Source organism: Scyliorhinus torazame, chromosome X (assembly GCF_047496885.1).
Source record: "Scyliorhinus torazame isolate Kashiwa2021f chromosome X, sScyTor2.1, whole genome shotgun sequence".
Classification (NCBI taxonomy): Eukaryota; Metazoa; Chordata; class Chondrichthyes; order Carcharhiniformes; family Scyliorhinidae; genus Scyliorhinus; species Scyliorhinus torazame.
In genome coordinates, this window is record NC_092738.1 from 8,836,189 (window position 1) to 8,855,388 (window position 19,200).

Consider the following 19,200-nt stretch of genomic DNA (forward strand, 5'->3'; position numbering starts at 1 on the left):
GTACTGACCCTCTGACAGTGCGGCACACCCTCAGCACTGACCCTCTGACAGTGCAGCACTCCCTCAGTACTGACCCTCTGACAGTGTGGCACTCCCTCAGTACTCACTCTGACAGTGCAGCACTCCCTCAGTGCTGACCCTCTGACTGTGCAACGCTCCCTCAGTACTGACCCTCTGACAGTGCAGCACTCCCTCAGTACTGAACCTCTGACAGTGCAGGACTCCGTCAGTACTGACCCTCTGACAGTGCAGTACTCCCTCAGTACTGACCCTCTGACAGTGCAGCACTCCCTCAATACTGACCCTCAGACAGTGCAGCACTCCCTCAATACTGACCCTCTGACAATGCAGCACTCCCTCAGTACTGACCCTCTGACTGTGCAACGCTCCCTCAGTACTGACCCTCTGACAGTGCAGCACTCCCTCAGTACTGACCCTCTGACAGTGCGGCACTCCCTCAGCACTGACCCCCTGACAGTGCAGCAGTCCCTCAGTACTGACCCTCTGACAGTGCAGCACTCCCTCAGCACTGACCCTCTGACAGTGCGGCACTCCCTCAGTACTGACCCTCTGACAGTGCGGCACTCCCTCAGTACTGACCCTCTGACAGTGCAGCACTCCCTCAGCACTGACCCTCTGACAGTGCAGCAGTCCCTCAGTACTGACCCTCTGACAGTGCGGCACTCCCTCAGTACTGACCCTCTGACAGTGCAGCACTCCCTCAGTGTTGACCCTCTGACTGTGCAACGCTCCCTCAGTACTGACCCTCTGACAGTGCAGCACTCCCTCAGTACTGAACCTCTGACAGTGCAGGACTCCGTCAGTACTGACCCTCTGACAGTGCAGTACTCCCTCAGTACTGACCCTCTGACAGTGCAGCACTCCCTCAATACTGACCCTCAGACAGTGCAGCACTCCCTCAGTACTGACCCTCTGACAATGCAGCACTCCCTCAGTACTGACCCTCTGACTGTGCAACGCTCCCTCAGTACTGACCCTCTGACTGTGCAACGCTCCCTCAGTACTGACCCTCTGACAGTGCAGCACTCCCTCAGTACTGACCCTCTGACAGTGCAGCACTCCCTCAGTACTAACCCTCTGACAGTGCGGCGCTCCCTCAGTACTGACCATCTGACAGTGCGGCACTCCCTCAGTACTGAGCCTCTGACAGTGCAGCACTCCGTCAGTACTGACCCTCTGACAGTGCGGCACTCTCTCAGTACTGACTCTCTGACAGTACAGCACAGCCTCAGTACTGACCCTGTGACAGTGCAGCACTCCCTCAGTACTGACCCTCTGACAGTGCAGCACTCCCTCAGTACTGACCCTCTGACAGTGCGGCACACCCTCAGCACTGACCCTCTGACAGTGCGGCACACCCTCAGCACTGACCCTCTGACAGTGCAGCACTCCCTCAGTACTGACCCTCTGACAGTGCAGCACTCCCTCAGTACTGACCCTCTGACAGTGCAGCACTCCCTCAGTACTGACCCTCTGACAGTGCAGCACTCCCTCAGTACTGATCCTCTGACAGTGCAGCACTCCCTCAGTGCTGACCCTCTGAGAGTGCAGCACTCCCCCAGTACTGACCCTCTGACAGTGCAGCGCTCCCTCAGTACAGACCCTCTGACAGTGCAGCAGTCCCTCAGTACTGACCCTCTGACAGTGCGGCACTCCCTCAGTACTCACTCTGACAGTGCAGCACTCCCTCAGTACTGACCCTCTGACACTGCAGCACTCCCTCAGTACTGACCCTCTGACAGTGCAGGACTCCGTCAGTACTGACCCTCTGACAGTGTAGCACTCCCTCAGTACTGACTCTCTGACAGTGCAGCACTCCCTCAGTACTGACCCTCTGACAGTGCAGCACTCCCTCAGTACTGACCCTCTGACAGTGCAGCACTCCCTCAATACTGACCGTCTGACAGTGCAGCACTCCCTCAGTACTGACCCTCTGACAGTGCTTCACTCCCTCAGTACTGACCCTCTGACAGTGCAGCACTCCCTCAGGACTGACCCTCTGACAGTGCAGCACTCCCTCAGTACTGACCCTCTGACAGTGCTGCACTCCCTCAGTACTGACCCTCTGACAGTGCGGCGCTCCCTCAGTATTGACCCTCTGACAGTGCGGCACTCCCTCAGGACTGACCCTCTGACAGTGCGGCACGCCCTAAGTACTGACCCTCTGACAGTGCGGCTCTCCCTCAGTACTGACCCTCTGACAGTGCGGCGCTCCCTCAGTACTGACCCTCTGACAGTGCAGCACTCCCTCAGTACTGACCCTCTGACAGTGCGTCACTCCCTCAGTACTGACCCTCTGACAGTGCGGCACTCCCTCAGTACTGACCCTCTGACAGTGCGACACTCCCTCAGTACTGACCCTCTGACAGTGCAGCACTCCCTCAGTACTGACCCTCTGACAGTGCGGCACTCCCTCAGTACTGACACTGTGACAGTGCAGCACTCCATCAGTACTGACCCTCTGACAGTGCAGCACTCCCTCAGTACTGACCCTCTGACAGTGCGGCACTCCCTCAGTACTGACCCTCTGACAGTGCGGCACTCCCTCAGTACTGACCCTCTGACAGTGCAGCACTCCCTCAGTACTGACCCTCTGACAGTGCAGCACTCCCTCAGTACTGACCCTCTGACAGTGCAGCACTCCCTCAGTACTGACCCTCTGACAGTGCAGCACTCCATCAGTACTGACCCTCTGACAGTGCAGCACTCCCTCAGTACTGACCCTCTGTCAGTGCAGCACTCCCTCAGTACTGACCCTCTGACAGTGCAGCACTCCCTCAGTACTGAGCCTCTGACAGTGCAGCACTCTCTCAGTACTGACCCTCTGACAGTGCGGCACTCCCTCAGTACTGACCCTCTGACAGTGCAGCGCTCCCTCAGTACTGACCCACTGACAGTGCGGCACTCCCTCAGTACTGACCCTCTGACAGTGCAGCACTCCCTCAGTACTGACCCCCTGGCAGTGCAGCACTCCCTCAGTACAGACCCTCTGACAGTGCAGCGCTCCCTCAGTACTGACCCTCTGTCAGTGCAGCACTCCCTCAGTACTGACCCTCTGACTGTGCGGCATTCCCTCAGTACTGACCCTCTGACAGTGCGGCACTCCCGCAGTACTGACCCTCTGACAGTGCGCACTCCCTCAGTACTGACCCTCTGACAGTGCGGCACTCCCTCAGTACTGACCCTCTGACAGTGCAGCACTCCTTCAGTTCTGACCCTCTTGACCGTGCGGCGCTCCCTCAGCACTGACCCTCTGACAGTGCGGCGCTCCCTCAGCACTGACCCTCTGACAGTGCGGTGCTCCCTCAGTACTGACCGTCTGACAGTGCAGCACTCCCTCAGTACTGACCCTCTGACAGTGCAGCACTCCCTCAGTACTGACCCTCTGACAGTGCAGCACTCCCCCAAGTACTGATCCTCTGACAGTGCAGCACTCCCTCAGGACTGACCCTCTGACAGTGCGGCACTCCCTCAGTACTGGCCCTCTGATAGTGTGGCACTCCCTCAGTACTGACCCTCTGACAGTGCTGCACTCCCTCAGTACTGACCCTCTGACAGTGCGGCGCACCCTCAGTATTGACCCTCTGACAGTGCGGCACTCCCTCAGGACTGACCCTCTGACAGTGCGGCACGCCCTCAGTACTGACCCTCTGACAGTGCAGCACTCCCTCAGTACTGACCCTCTGACAGTGCGGCGCTCCCTCAGTACTGACCCTCTGACAGTGCGGCACTCCCTCAGGACTGACCCTCTGACAGTGCGGCACTCCCTCAGGACTGACCCTCTGACAGTGCAGCACTCCCTCAGTACTGACCCTCTGACAGTGCGGCGCTCTCTCAGTACTGACCCTCTGACAGTGCAGCACTCCCTCAGTACTGACCCTCTGACAGTGCGGCTCTCCCTCAGTACTGACCCTCTGACAGTGCGGCGCTCCCTCAGTACTGACCCTCTGACAGTGCAGCACTCCCTCAGTACTGACCCTCTGACAGTGCAGCGCTCCCTCAGTACAGACCCTCTGACAGTGCGGCACTCCCTCAGTACTGACCCTCCCACAGTGCAGCACTCCCTCAGTACTGACCCTCTGACAGTGCGGCACACCCTCAGTACTGACCCTCTGACAGTGCAGCACTCCCTCAGTACTGATCCTCGGACAGTGCAGCACTACCTCAGCACTGACCCTCTGACAGTGCGGCACTCCCTCAGTACTGACCCTCTGACAGTGTGGCACTCCCTCAGTACTGACCCTCCGACAGTGCAGCACTCCCTCAGTACTGACCCTCCGACAGTGCAGCACTCCCTCAGTACTGACCCTCCGACAGTGCAGCACTCCCTCAGCACTGACCCTCTGACAGTGCAGCAGTCCCTCAGTACTGACCCTCTGCCAGTGCGGCACTCCCTCAGTACTGACGCTCTGACAGTGCGGCGCTCCCTCAGTACTGACCCTCTGACAGTGCGGCACTCCCTCAGGACTGACCCTCTGACTGTGCGGCACTCCCTCAGTACCGACCCTCTGACAGTGCGGCACTCCCTCAGTACCGACCCTCTGACAGTGCGGCACTCCCTCAGTACTGACCCTCTGACAGTGCAGCACTCCCTCAGCACTGACCCCCTGACAGTGCAGCAGTCCCTCAGTACTGACCCTCTGACAGTGCAGCACTCGCTCAGCACTGACCCTCTGACAGTGCGGCACTCCCTCAGTACTGACCCTCTGACAGTGCGGCACTCCCTCAGTACTGACCCTCTGACAGTGCAGCACTCCCTCAACACTGACCCTCTGACAGTGCAGCACTCCCTCAGTATTCACTCTGACAGTGCAGCAGTCCCTCAGTACTGACCCTCTGACAGTGCGGCACTCCCTCAGTATTCACTCTGACAGTGCAGCACTCCCTCAGTACTGACCCTCTGACAGTGCAGCACTCCCTCAGCACTGACCCTCTGACAGTGCAGCACTCCCTCAGTACTGACCCTCTGACAGTGTGGCACTCCCTCAGTACTCACTCTGACAGTGCAGCACTCCCTCAGTGCTGACCCTCTGACTGTGCAACGCTCCCTCAGTACTGACCCTCTGACAGTGCAGCACTCCCTCAGTACTGAACCTCTGACAGTGCAGGACTCCGTCAGTACTGACCCTCTGACAGTGCAGTACTCCCTCAATACTGACCCTCAGACAGTGCAGCACTCCCTCAGTACTGACCCTCTGACAATGCAGCACTCCCTCAGTACTGACCCTCTGACTGTGCAACGCTCCCTCAGTACTGACCCTCTGACAGTGCAGCACTCCCTCAGTACTGACCCTCTGACAGTGCAGCACTCCCTCAGTAATGACCCTCTGACAGTGCGGCGCTCCCTCAGTACTGACCCTCTGACAGTGCGGCACTCCCTCAGTACTGAGCCTCTGACAGTGCAGCACTCCGTCAGTACTGACCCTCTGACAGTGCGGCACTCTCTCAGTACTGACTCTCTGACAGTACAGCACAGCCTCAGTACTGACCCTGTGACAGTGCAGCACTCCCTCAGTACTGACCCTCTGACAGTGCAGCACTCCCTCAGTACTGACCCTCTGACAGTGCGGCACACCCTCAGTACTGACCCTCTGACAGTGCGGCACTCCCTCAGTACTCACTCTGACAGTGCAACACTCCCTCAGTACTGACCCTCTGACTGTGCAACGCTCCCTCAGTACTGACCCTCTGACAGTGCAGCACTCCCTCAGTACTGACCCTCTGACACTGCAGCACTCCCTCAGTACTGACCCTCTGACAGTGCAGGACTCCGTCAGTATTGACCCTCTGACAGTGTAGCACTCCCTCAGTACTGACTCTCTGACAGTGCAGCACTCCCTCAGTACTGACCCTCTGACAGTGCAGCACTCCCTCAGCACTGACCCTCTGACAGTGCAGCACTCCCTCAATACTGACCCTCTGACAGTGCAGCACTCCCTCAGTACTGACCCTCTGACAGTGCTTCACTCCCTCAGTACTGACCCTCTGACAGTGCAGCGCTCCCTCAGTACTGACCCTCTGACAGTGCGGCACTCCCTCAGTACTGACCCTCTGACAGTGCGGCACTCCCTCAGTACTGACCCTCTGACAGTGCGGCACTCCCTCAGTACTGACCCTCTGAAAGTGCGGCACTCCCTCAGTACTGACCCTCTGACAATGCAGCACTCCCTCAGTACTGACCCTCTGACAGTGCAGCACTCCCTCAGTACTGACCCTCTGACAGTGCAGCACTCCCTCAGTACTGACCCTCTGACAGTGCAGCACTCCCTCAGTACTGACCCTCTGACAGTGCGGCACTCCCTCAGTACTGACCCTCTGACAGTGCGGCACTCCCTCAGTACTGACCCTCTGACAGTGCGGCACTCCCTCAGTACTGACTCTCTGACAATGCAGCACTCCCTCAGTACTGACCCTCTGACAGTGCAGCACTCCCTCAGTACTGACCCTCTGACAGTGCAGCACTCCCTCAGTACTGACCCTCTGACAGTGCAGCACTCCCTCAGTACTGACCCTCTGACAGTGCAGCACTCCCTCAGTACTGACCCTCTGACAGTGCAGCACTCCCTCAGTACTGACCCTCTGACAGTGCGACACTCCCTCAGTACTGACCCTCTGACAGTGCAGCACTCCCTCAGTACTGACCCTCTGACAGTGCGGCGCTCCCTCAGTACTGACACTGTGACAGTGCAGCACTCCATCAGTACTGACCCTCTGACAGTGCAGCACTCCCTCAGTACTGACCCTCTGACAGTGCAGCACTCCCTCAGTACTGACCCTCTGACAGTGCGGCACTCCCTCAGTACTGACCCTCTGACAGTGCAGCACTCCCTCAGTACTGACCCTCTGACAGTGTGGCACTCCCTCAGTACTGACCCTCTGACAGTGCGGCACTCCCTCAGTTCTGACCCTCTGACAGTGCAGCACTCCCTCAGTACTGACCCTCTGACAGTGCAGCACTCCCTCAGTACTGAGCCTCTGACAGTGCAGCACTCTCTCAGTACTGACCCTCTGACAGTGCGGCACTCCCTCAGTACTGACCCTCTGACAGTGCGGCACTCCCTCAGTTCTGACCCTCTGACAGTGCAGCACTCCCTCAGTACTGACCCTCTGACAGTGCAGCACTCCCTCAGTACTGAGCCTCTGACAGTGCAGCACTCTCTCAGTACTGACCCTCTGACAGTGCGGCACTCCCTCAGTACTGACCCTCTGACAGTGCGGCGCTCCCTCAGTACTGACCCTCTGACAGTGCGGCACTCCCTCAGTACTGACCCTCTGACAGTGCAGCACTCCCTCAGTACTGACCCTCTGACAGTGCAGCACTCCCTCAGTACTGAGCCTCTGACAGTGCGGCACTCTCTCAGTACTGACCCTCTGACAGTGCGGCGCTCCCTCAGTACTGACCCTCTGACAGTGCGGCACTCCCTCAGTACTGACCCTCTGACAGTGCAGCACTCCCTCAGTACTGACCCCCTGGCAGTGCAGCACTCCCTCAGTACAGACCCTCTGACAGTGCAGTGCTCCCTCAGTACTGACCCTCTGTCAGTGCAGCACTCCCTCAGTACTGACCCTCTGACAGTGCAGCACTCCCTCAGTACTGAGCCTCTGACAGTGCAGCACTCTCTCAGTACTGACCCTCTGACAGTGTGGCACTCCCTCAGTACTGACCCTCTGACAGTGCAGTGCTCCCTCAGTACTGACCCTCTGACAGTGCGGCACTCCCTCAGTACTGACCCTCTGACAGTGCAGCGCTCCCTCAGTACTGACCCTCTGACAGTGCAGCACTCCCTCAGTACTGACCCCCTGGCAGTGCAGCACTCCCTCAGTACTGACCCTCTGACAGTGCGGCACTCCCTCAGTACTGACCCTCTGACAGTGCAGCACTCCCTCAGTACTGACCCCCTGGCAGTGCAGCACTCCCTCAGTACTGACCCTCTGACAGTGCAGCACTCCCTCAGTACTGACCCTCTGACAGTGCGGCACTCCCTCAGTACTGACCCTCTGACAGTGCAGCGCTCCCTCAGTACAGACCCTCTGACAGTGCGGCACTCCCTCAGTACTGACCCTCCCACAGTGCAGCACTCCCTCAGTACTGACCCTCTGACAGTGCGGCACACCCTCAGTACTGACCCTCTGACAGTGCAGCACTCCCTCAGTACTGATCCTCTGACAGTGTGGCACTCCCTCAGTACTGACCCTCTGACAGTGCGGCACTCCCTCAGTACTGACCCTCTGACAGTGTGGCACTCCCTCAGTACTGACCCTCCGACAGTGCAGCACTCCCTCAGTACTGACCCTCCGACAGTGCAGCACTCCCTCAGTACTGACCCTCCGACAGTGCAGCACTCCCTCAGCACTGACCCTCTGACAGTGCAGCAGTCCCTCAGTACTGACCCTCTGCCAGTGCGGCACTCCCTCAGTACTGACGCTCTGACAGTGCGGCGCTCCCTCAGTACTGACCCTCTGACAGTGCGGCACTCCCTCAGGACTGACCCTCTGGCTGTGCGGCACTCCCTCAGTACCGACCCTCTGACAGTGCGGCACTCCCTCAGTACTGACCCTCTGACAGTGCAGCACTCCCTCAGCACTGACCCCCTGACAGTGCAGCAGTCCCTCAGTACTGACCCTCTGACAGTGCAGCACTCCCTCAGCACTGACCCTCTGACAGTGCGGCACTCCCTCAGTGCTGACCCTCTGACTGTGCAACGCTCCCTCAGTACTGACCCTCTGACAGTGCAGCACTCCCTCAGTACTGAACCTCTGACAGTGCAGGACTCCGTCAGTACTGACCCTCTGACAGTGCAGTACTCCCTCAGTACTGACCCTCTGACAGTGCAGCACTCCCTCAATACTGACCCTCAGACAGTGCAGCACTCCCTCAGTACTGACCCTCTGACAATGCAGCACTCCCTCAGTCCTGACCCTCTGACTGTGCAACGCTCCCTCAGTACTGACCCTCTGACTGTGCAACGCTCCCTCAGTACTGACCCTCTGACAGTGCAGCACTCCCTCAGTACTGACCCTCTGACAGTGCAGCACTCCCTCAGCACTGACCCTCTGACAGTGCAGCACTCCCTCAATACTGACCCTCTGACAGTGCAGGACTCCGTCAGTATTGACCCTCTGACAGTGTAGCACTCCCTCAGTACTGACTCTCTGACAGTGCAGCACTCCCTCAGTACTGACCCTCTGACAGTGCAGCACTCCCTCAGCACTGACCCTCTGACAGTGCAGCACTCCCTCAATACTGACCCTCTGACAGTGCAGGACTCCGTCAGTATTGACCCTCTGACAGTGTAGCACTCCCTCAGTACTGACTCTCTGACAGTGCAGCACTCCCTCAGCACTGACCCTCTGACAGTGCAGCACTCCCTCAATACTGACCCTCTGACAGTGCAGCACTCCCTCAGTACTGACCCTCTGACAGTGCTTCACTCCCTCAGTACTGACCCTCTGACAGTGCAGCGCTCCCTCAGTACTGACCCTCTGACAGTGCGGCACTCCCTCAGTACTGACCCTCTGACAGTGCGGCACTCCCTCAGTACTGACCCTCTGACAGTGCGGCACTCCCTCAGTACTGACCCTCTGAAAGTGCGGCACTCCCTCAGTACTGACCCTCTGACAATGCAGCACTCCCTCAGTACTGACCCTCTGACAGTGCAGCACTCCCTCAGTACTGACCCTCTGACAGTGCAGCACTCCCTCAGTACTGACCCTCTGACAGTGCAGCACTCCCTCAGTACTGACCCTCTGACAGTGCGGCACTCCCTCAGTACTGACCCTCTGACAGTGCGGCACTCCCTCAGTACTGACCCTCTGACAGTGCGGCACTCCCTCAGTACTGACTCTCTGACAATGCAGCACTCCCTCAGTACTGACCCTCTGACAGTGCAGCACTCCCTCAGTACTGACCCTCTGACAGTGCAGCACTCCCTCAGTACTGACCCTCTGACAGTGCAGCACTCCCTCAGTACTGACCCTCTGACAGTGCAGCACTCCCTCAGTACTGACCCTCTGACAGTGCAGCACTCCCTCAGTACTGACCCTCTGACAGTGCGACACTCCCTCAGTACTGACCCTCTGACAGTGCAGCACTCCCTCAGTACTGACCCTCTGACAGTGCGGCGCTCCCTCAGTACTGACACTGTGACAGTGCAGCACTCCATCAGTACTGACCCTCTGACAGTGCAGCACTCCCTCAGTACTGACCCTCTGACAGTGCAGCACTCCCTCAGTACTGACCCTCTGACAGTGCGGCACTCCCTCAGTACTGACCCTCTGACAGTGCAGCACTCCCTCAGTACTGACCCTCTGACAGTGTGGCACTCCCTCAGTACTGACCCTCTGACAGTGCGGCACTCCCTCAGTTCTGACCCTCTGACAGTGCAGCACTCCCTCAGTACTGACCCTCTGACAGTGCAGCACTCCCTCAGTACTGAGCCTCTGACAGTGCAGCACTCTCTCAGTACTGACCCTCTGACAGTGCGGCACTCCCTCAGTACTGACCCTCTGACAGTGCGGCACTCCCTCAGTTCTGACCCTCTGACAGTGCAGCACTCCCTCAGTACTGACCCTCTGACAGTGCAGCACTCCCTCAGTACTGAGCCTCTGACAGTGCAGCACTCTCTCAGTACTGACCCTCTGACAGTGCGGCACTCCCTCAGTACTGACCCTCTGACAGTGCGGCGCTCCCTCAGTACTGACCCTCTGACAGTGCGGCACTCCCTCAGTACTGACCCTCTGACAGTGCAGCACTCCCTCAGTACTGACCCTCTGACAGTGCAGCACTCCCTCAGTACTGAGCCTCTGACAGTGCGGCACTCTCTCAGTACTGACCCTCTGACAGTGCGGCGCTCCCTCAGTACTGACCCTCTGACAGTGCGGCACTCCCTCAGTACTGACCCTCTGACAGTGCAGCACTCCCTCAGTACTGACCCCCTGGCAGTGCAGCACTCCCTCAGTACAGACCCTCTGACAGTGCAGTGCTCCCTCAGTACTGACCCTCTGTCAGTGCAGCACTCCCTCAGTACTGACCCTCTGACAGTGCAGCACTCCCTCAGTACTGAGCCTCTGACAGTGCAGCACTCTCTCAGTACTGACCCTCTGACAGTGTGGCACTCCCTCAGTACTGACCCTCTGACAGTGCAGTGCTCCCTCAGTACTGACCCTCTGACAGTGCGGCACTCCCTCAGTACTGACCCTCTGACAGTGCAGCGCTCCCTCAGTACTGACCCTCTGACAGTGCAGCACTCCCTCAGTACTGACCCCCTGGCAGTGCAGCACTCCCTCAGTACTGACCCTCTGACAGTGCGGCACTCCCTCAGTACTGACCCTCTGACAGTGCAGCACTCCCTCAGTACTGACCCCCTGGCAGTGCAGCACTCCCTCAGTACTGACCCTCTGACAGTGCGGCACTCCCTCAGTACTGACCCTCTGACAGTGCAGCGCTCCCTCAGTACAGACCCTCTGACAGTGCGGCACTCCCTCAGTACTGACCCTCCCACAGTGCAGCACTCCCTCAGTACTGACCCTCTGACAGTGCGGCACACCCTCAGTACTGACCCTCTGACAGTGCAGCACTCCCTCAGTACTGATCCTCTGACAGTGCAGCACTACCTCAGCACTGACCCTCTGACAGTGCGGCACTCCCTCAGTACTGACCCTCTGACAGTGTGGCACTCCCTCAGTACTGACCCTCTGACAGTGCGGCACTCCCTCAGTACTGACCCTCTGACAGTGTGGCACTCCCTCAGTACTGACCCTCCGACAGTGCAGCACTCCCTCAGTACTGACCCTCCGACAGTGCAGCACTCCCTCAGTACTGACCCTCCGACAGTGCAGCACTCCCTCAGCACTGACCCTCTGACAGTGCAGCAGTCCCTCAGTACTGACCCTCTGCCAGTGCGGCACTCCCTCAGTACTGACGCTCTGACAGTGCGGCGCTCCCTCAGTACTGACCCTCTGACAGTGCGGCACTCCCTCAGGACTGACCCTCTGGCTGTGCGGCACTCCCTCAGTACCGACCCTCTGACAGTGCGGCACTCCCTCAGTACTGACCCTCTGACAGTGCAGCACTCCCTCAGCACTGACCCCCTGACAGTGCAGCAGTCCCTCAGTACTGACCCTCTGACAGTGCAGCACTCCCTCAGCACTGACCCTCTGACAGTGCGGCACTCCCTCAGTGCTGACCCTCTGACTGTGCAACGCTCCCTCAGTACTGACCCTCTGACAGTGCAGCACTCCCTCAGTACTGAACCTCTGACAGTGCAGGACTCCGTCAGTACTGACCCTCTGACAGTGCAGTACTCCCTCAGTACTGACCCTCTGACAGTGCAGCACTCCCTCAATACTGACCCTCAGACAGTGCAGCACTCCCTCAGTACTGACCCTCTGACAATGCAGCACTCCCTCAGTACTGACCCTCTGACTGTGCAACGCTCCCTCAGTACTGACCCTCTGACTGTGCAACGCTCCCTCAGTACTGACCCTCTGACAGTGCAGCACTCCCTCAGTACTGACCCTCTGACAGTGCAGCACTCCCTCAGTACTAACCCTCTGACAGTGCGGCGCTCCCTCAGTACTGACCATCTGACAGTGCGGCACTCCCTCAGTACTGAGCCTCTGACAGTGCAGCACTCCGTCAGTACTGACCCTCTGACAGTGCGGCACTCTCTCAGTACTGACTCTCTGACAGTACAGCACAGCCTCAGTACTGACCCTGTGACAGTGCAGCACTCCCTCAGTACTGACCCTCTGACAGTGCAGCACTCCCTCAGTACTGACCCTCTGACAGTGCGGCACACCCTCAGCACTGACCCTCTGACAGTGCAGCAGTCCCTCAGTACTGATCCTCTGACAGTGCAGCACTCCCCCAGTACTGACCCTCTGACAGTGCAGCGCTCCCTCAGTACAGACCCTCTGACAGTGCAGCAGTCCCTCAGTACTGACCCTCTGACAGTGCGGCACTCCCTCAGTACTCACTCTGACAGTGCAGCACTCCCTCAGTACTGACCCTCTGACACTGCAGCACTCCCTCAGTACTGACCCTCTGACAGTGCAGGACTCCGTCAGTACTGACCCTCTGACAGTGTAGCACTCCCTCAGTACTTACTCTCTGACAGTGCAGCACTCCCTCAGTACTGACCCTCTGACAGTGCAGCACTCCCTCAGTACTGACCCTCTGACAGTGCAGCACTCCCTCAATACTGACCGTCTGACAGTGCAGCACTCCCTCAGTACTGACCCTCTGACAGTGCTTCACTCCCTCAGTACTGACCCTCTGACAGTGCAGCACTCCCTCAGGACTGACCCTCTGACAGTGCAGCACTCCCTCAGTACTGACCCTCTGACAGTGCTGCACTCCCTCAGTACTGACCCTCTGACAGTGCGGCGCTCCCTCAGTATTGACCCTCTGACAGTGCGGCACTCCCTCAGGACTGACCCTCTGACAGTGCGGCACGCCCTAAGTACTGACCCTCTGACAGTGCGGCTCTCCCTCAGTACTGACCCTCTGACAGTGCGGCGCTCCCTCAGTACTGACCCTCTGACAGTGCAGCACTCCCTCAGTACTGACCCTCTGACAGTGCGTCACTCCCTCAGTACTGACCCTCTGACAGTGCGGCACTCCCTCAGTACTGACCCTCTGACAGTGCAGCACTCCCTCAGTACTGACCCTCTGACAGTGCGGCACTCCTTCAGTCCTGACCCTCTGACAGTGTGGCACTCCCTCAGTACTGACCCTCTGACAGTGCGGCACTCCCTCAGTTCTGACCCTCTGACAGTGCAGCACTCCATCAGTACTGACCCTCTGACAGTGCAGCACTCCCTCAGTACTGACCCTCTGACAGTGCAGCACTCCGTCAGTACTGACCCTCTGTCAGTGCAGCACTCCCTCAGTACTGACCCTCTGTCAGTGCAGCACTCCCTCAGTACTGACCCTCTGACAGTGCAGCACTCCCTCAGTACTGAGCCTCTGACAGTGCAGCACTCTCTCAGTACTGACCCTCTGACAGTGCGGCACTCCCTCAGTACTGACCCTCTGACAGTGCAGCGCTCCCTCAGTACTGACCCTCTGACAGTGCGGCACTCCCTCAGTACTGACCCTCTGACAGTGCAGCACTCCCTCAGTACTGACCCCCTGGCAGTGCAGCACTCCCTCAGTACAGACCCTCTGACAGTGCAGCGCTCCCTCAGTACTGACCCTCTGTCAGTGCAGCACTCCCTCAGTACTGACCCTCTGACAGTGCAGCACTCCCTCAGTACTGAGCCTCTGACAGTGCAGCACTCTCTCAGTACTGACCCTCTGACAGTGCGGCACTCCCTCAGTACTGACCCTCTGACAGTGCAGTGCTCCCTCAGTACTGACCCTCTGACAGTGCGGCACTCCCTCAGTACTGACCCTCTGACAGTGCAGCACTCCCTCAGTACTGACCCTCTGACAGTGCAGCACTCCCTCAGTACTGACCCCCTGGCAGTGCAGCACTCCCTCAGTACTGACCCTCTGACAGTGCGGCACTCCCTCAGTACTGACCCTCTGACAGTGCAGCACTCCCTCAGTACTGACCCCCTGGCAGTGCAGCACTCCCTCAGTACTGACCCTCTGACAGTGCAGCACTCCCTCAGTACTGACCCTCTGACAGTGCAGCACTCCCTCAGCACTGACCCTCTGACAGTGCAGCACTCCCTCAGTACTGACCCTCTGGCAGTGCAGCACTCCCTCAGTACTGACCCTCTGACAGTGCGACGCTCCCTCAGTACTGACCCTCTGACAGTGCGGCACTCCCTCTGTACTGACGCTCTGGCAGTGCAGCACTCCCTCAGTACTGACCCTCTGACAGTGCGGCACTCCCTCAGTACTGACCCTCTGACAGTGCAGCACTCCCTCAGTACTGACCCTCTGACAGTGCGGCACTCCCTCTGTACTGACGCTCTGGCAGTGCAGCACTCCCTCAGTACTGACCCTCTAACAGTGCAGCACTCCCTCAGTACTGACCCTCTGACAGTGCAGCACTCCCTCAGTACTGACCCTCTGACAGTGCGGCACTCCCTCAGTACTGACCCTGTGACAGTGCAGCACTCCCTCAGTACTGACCCTCTGACAGTGCAGCACTCCCTCAGTACTGACCCTCTGACAGTGCGGCACTCCCTCAGTACTGACCCTCTGACAGTGCGGCACTCCCTCAGTACTGACCCTGTGACAGTGCAGCACTCCCTCAGTACTGACCCTCTGACAGTGCAGCACTCCCTCAGTACTGACCCTCTGACAGTGCGGCGCTCCCTCAGTACTGACCCTCTGACAGTGCAGCACTCCCTCAGTACTGACCCTCTGACAGTGCAGCACTCCCTCAGTACTGACCCTCTGACAGTGCAGCACTCCCTCGGTACTGACCCTCTGACAGTGCGGCGCTCCCTCAGTACTGACCCTCTGACAGTGCGGCACTCCCTCAGTACTGACCCTCTGACAGTGCGGCACTCCCTCAGTACTGACCCTCTGACAGTGCGGCACTCCTTCAGTACTGACCCTCTGACAGTGCAGCGCTCCCTCAGTACTGACCCTCTGACAGTGCGGCACTCCCTCAGTACTGATCCTCTGACAGTGCGGCACTCTCTCAGTACTGTCACTCTGACAGTGCGGCGCTCCCTCAGTACTGACCCTCTGACAGTGCAGCACTCCCTCAGTGCTGACCCTCTGACAGTGCAGCACTCCCTCAGTACTGACCCTCTGACAGTGCAGCACTCCCTCAGTACTGACCCTCTGACAGTGCGGCACTCCCTCAGTACTGACCCTCTGACAGTGCAGCGCTCCCTCAGCACTGACCCTCTGACAGTGCGGCACTCCCTCAGTGCTGACCCTCTGACAGTGCAGCACTCCCTCAGTACTGACCCTCTGACAGTGCGGCACTCTCTCAGTACTGTCACTCTGACAGTGCGGCGCTCCCTCAGTACTGACCCTCTGACAGTGCAGCACTCCCTCAGTGCTGACCCTCTGACAGTGCAGCACTCCCTCAGTACTGACTCTCTGACAGTGCAGCACTCCCTCAGTACTGACCCTCTGACAGTGCGGCACTCTCTCAGTACTGTCACTCTGACAGTGCGGCGCTCCCTCAGTACTGACCCTCTGACAGTGCAGTACTCCCTCAGTGCTGACCCTCTGACAGTGCAGCACTCCCTCAGTACTGACTCTCTGACAGTGCAGCACTCCCTCAGTACTGACCCTCTGACAGTGCAGCACTCCCTCAGTACTGACCCTCTGACAGTGCAGCACTCCCTCAGTACTGACCCTCTGACAGTGCAGCACTCCCTCAGTACTGACCCTCTGACAGTGCAGCACTCCCTCAGTACTGACCCTCTGACAGTGCAGCGCTCCCTCAGTACTGGCCCTCTGACAGTGCAGCACTCCCTCAGTACTGACCCTCTGACAGTGCAGCACTCCCTCAGTACTGACCCTCTGACAGTGCAGCACTCCCTCAGTAATGACCCTCTGACAGTGCAGCACTCCCTCAGTACTGACCCTCTGACAGTGCTGCACTCCCTCAGTACTGACCCTCTGACAGTGCGGCATTCCCTCAGTACTGACCCTCTGACAGTGCAGCACTCCCTCAGTACTGACCCTCTGACAGTGCGGCACTCCCTCAGTACTGACCCTCTGACAGTGCGGCACGCCCTCAGTACTGACCCTCTGACAGTGCGGCACTCCCTCAGTACTGACCCTCTGACAGTGCGGCACGCCCTCAGTACTGACCCTCTGACAGTGCGGCACTCCCTCAGTACTGACCCTCTGACAGTGCGGCACTCCCTCAGTACTGACCCTCTGACAGTGCAGCACTTCCTCAGTACTGACCCTCTGACAGTGCAGCACTCCCTCAGTACTGACCCTCTGACAGTGCAGCACTCCCTCAGTACTGACCCTCTGACAGTGCAGCACTCCCTCAGTACTGACCCTCTGACAGTGCAGCACTCCCTCAGTACTGACCCTCTGACAGTGCAGCACTCCCTCAGTACTGACCCTCTGACAGTGCGGCACTCCCTCAGTACTGACCCTCTGACAGTGCGGCACTCCCTCAGTACTGACCCTCCGACAGTGCGGCACTCCCTCAGTACTGACCCTCTGACAGTGCGGCACTCCCTCAGTACTGACCCTCTGACAGTGCGGCACTCCCTCAGTACTGACCCTCTGACAGTGCAGTACTCCCTCAGTACTGACCCTCTGACAGTGCAGCGCTCCCTCAGTACTGACCCTCTGACAGTGCAGCACTCCCTCAGTACTGACCCTCTGACAGTGCAGTACTCCCTCAGTACTGACCCTCTGACAGTGCTGCACTCCCTCAGTACCGACCCTCTGACAGTGCGGCACTCCCTCAGTACTGACCCTCTGACAGTGCGGCACTCCCTCAGTACTGACCCTCTGACAGTGCGGCACACCCTCAGCACTGACCCTCTGACAGTGCAGCACTCCCTCAGTACTGACCCTCTGACAGTGCAGCACTCCCTCAGTACTGACCCTCTGACAGTGCAGCACTCCCTCAGTACTGACCCTCTGACAGTGCAGTACTCCCTCAGTACTGACCCTCTGACAGTGCAGCGCTCCCTCAGTACTGACCCTCTGACAGTGCAGCACTCCCTCAGTACTGACCCTCTGACAGTGCAGCACTCCCTCAGTACTGACCCTCTGACAGTGCAGTACTCCCTCAGTACTGACCCTCTGACAGTGCTGCACTCCCTCAGTACCGACCCTCTGACAGTGCGGCACTCCCTCAGTACTGACCCTCTGACAGTGCGGCACTCCCTCAGTACTGACCCTCTGACAGTGCGGCACACCCTCAGCACTGACCCTCTGACAGTGCAGCACTCCCTCAGTACTGACCCTCTGACAGTGCAGCACTCCCTCAGTACTGACCCTCTGACAGTGCAGCACTCCCTCAGTACTGACCCTCTGACAGTGCAGCACTCCCTCAGTACTGACCCTCTGACAGTGCAGCACTCCCTCAGTACTGACCCTCTGACAGTGCGGCACTCCCTCAGTACTGACCCTCTGACAGTGCAGCACACCCTCAGTACTGAGCCTCTGACAGTGCAGCACTCCCTCAGTACTGACCCTCTGACAGTGCAGCACTCCCTCAGTACTGGCCCTCTGACAGTGCGGCACTCCCTCAGTACTGACCCTCTGACAGTGCAGCACACCCTCAGTACTGACCCTCTGACAGTGCAGCACTCCCTCAGTACTGGCCCTCTGACAGTGCAGCGCTCCCTCAGTACTGACCCTGTGACAGTGCAGCACTCCCTCAGTACTGACCCTCTGACAGTGCAGCTCTCCCTCAGTACTGATCCTCTGACAGTGCAGCACTCCCTCAGTACTGGCCCTCTGACAGTGCAGCGCTCCCTCAGTACTGACCCTGTGACAGTGCAGCACTCCCTCAGTACTGACCCTCTGACAGTGCAGCTCTCCCTCAGTACTGATCCTCTGACAGTGCAGCACTCCCTCAGCACTGACCCTCTGACAGTGCAGCTCTCCCTCAGTACTGATCCTCTGACAGTGCAGCACTCCCTCAGTACTGACCCTCTGACAGTGCAGCACTCCCTCAGTACTGACCCTCTGACAGTGCGGCACTCCCTCAGTACTGACCCTCTGACAGTGCAGCACTCCCTCAGTACTGACCCTCTGACAGTGCGGCACTCCCTCAGTACTGGCCCTCTGACAGTGCGATTGATAATAAAACATCAGTAATGTTGCAAAATTGTATGGAAAGTGTAACGGGTCCAGCAGAGATCAGGGAGCAACATCATATTTGATATTGTACAGTAATAAATAATTCTACAAAATTAGTGCGATATTCCAATCGAACTGCTTTAACTGTTTCGCAAGGGAAACGTTGTGAGGGATGTAATTTAGATGATGTGTAAAGTCTACTTAATAAATAATAAAAGACCAAAGTTAGAAAGGAGGAATCTAGGAATGAAACATTTTGAAGTGAATGAACGGGTTTATTTCTTACCTCAAACGGCGGCAGCTCCGGCAAAGGGGAACTTCCGGTTGCAGCAGCAAGATGGCCGTGTCCAGGAGGGGACGCCGGCGCCGCTCCTGCCCCCCTCTCAAACTTGGCAAATGCACGCTAAATACTTCACAAATAAACAGTGAGAAAAGATCCAAACTGCCTCAACAGACACCATTTTGTGAGGGAGAGG

General features: G+C 58.3%; 1 protein-coding gene across 2 annotated transcripts in view; it reads right to left on the bottom strand.

Annotated features, from left to right (window-relative positions):
- The window catches only part of LOC140405453 (cytoplasmic dynein 1 intermediate chain 2-like), a 190,159-nt gene extending 170,969 nt beyond the window's left edge, over positions 1 to 19,190 (bottom strand). The window contains exon 1 of one of the 2 annotated variants that reach the window (XM_072493884.1): positions 19,011 to 19,190. The gene's annotated coding sequence lies outside the window, so the exon portion shown is untranslated. The remainder of the gene's footprint in view (positions 1 to 19,010) is intronic. The other variant, XM_072493885.1, reaches the window with a different exon arrangement.
- Positions 19,191 to 19,200: the final 10 nt, after the last annotated feature.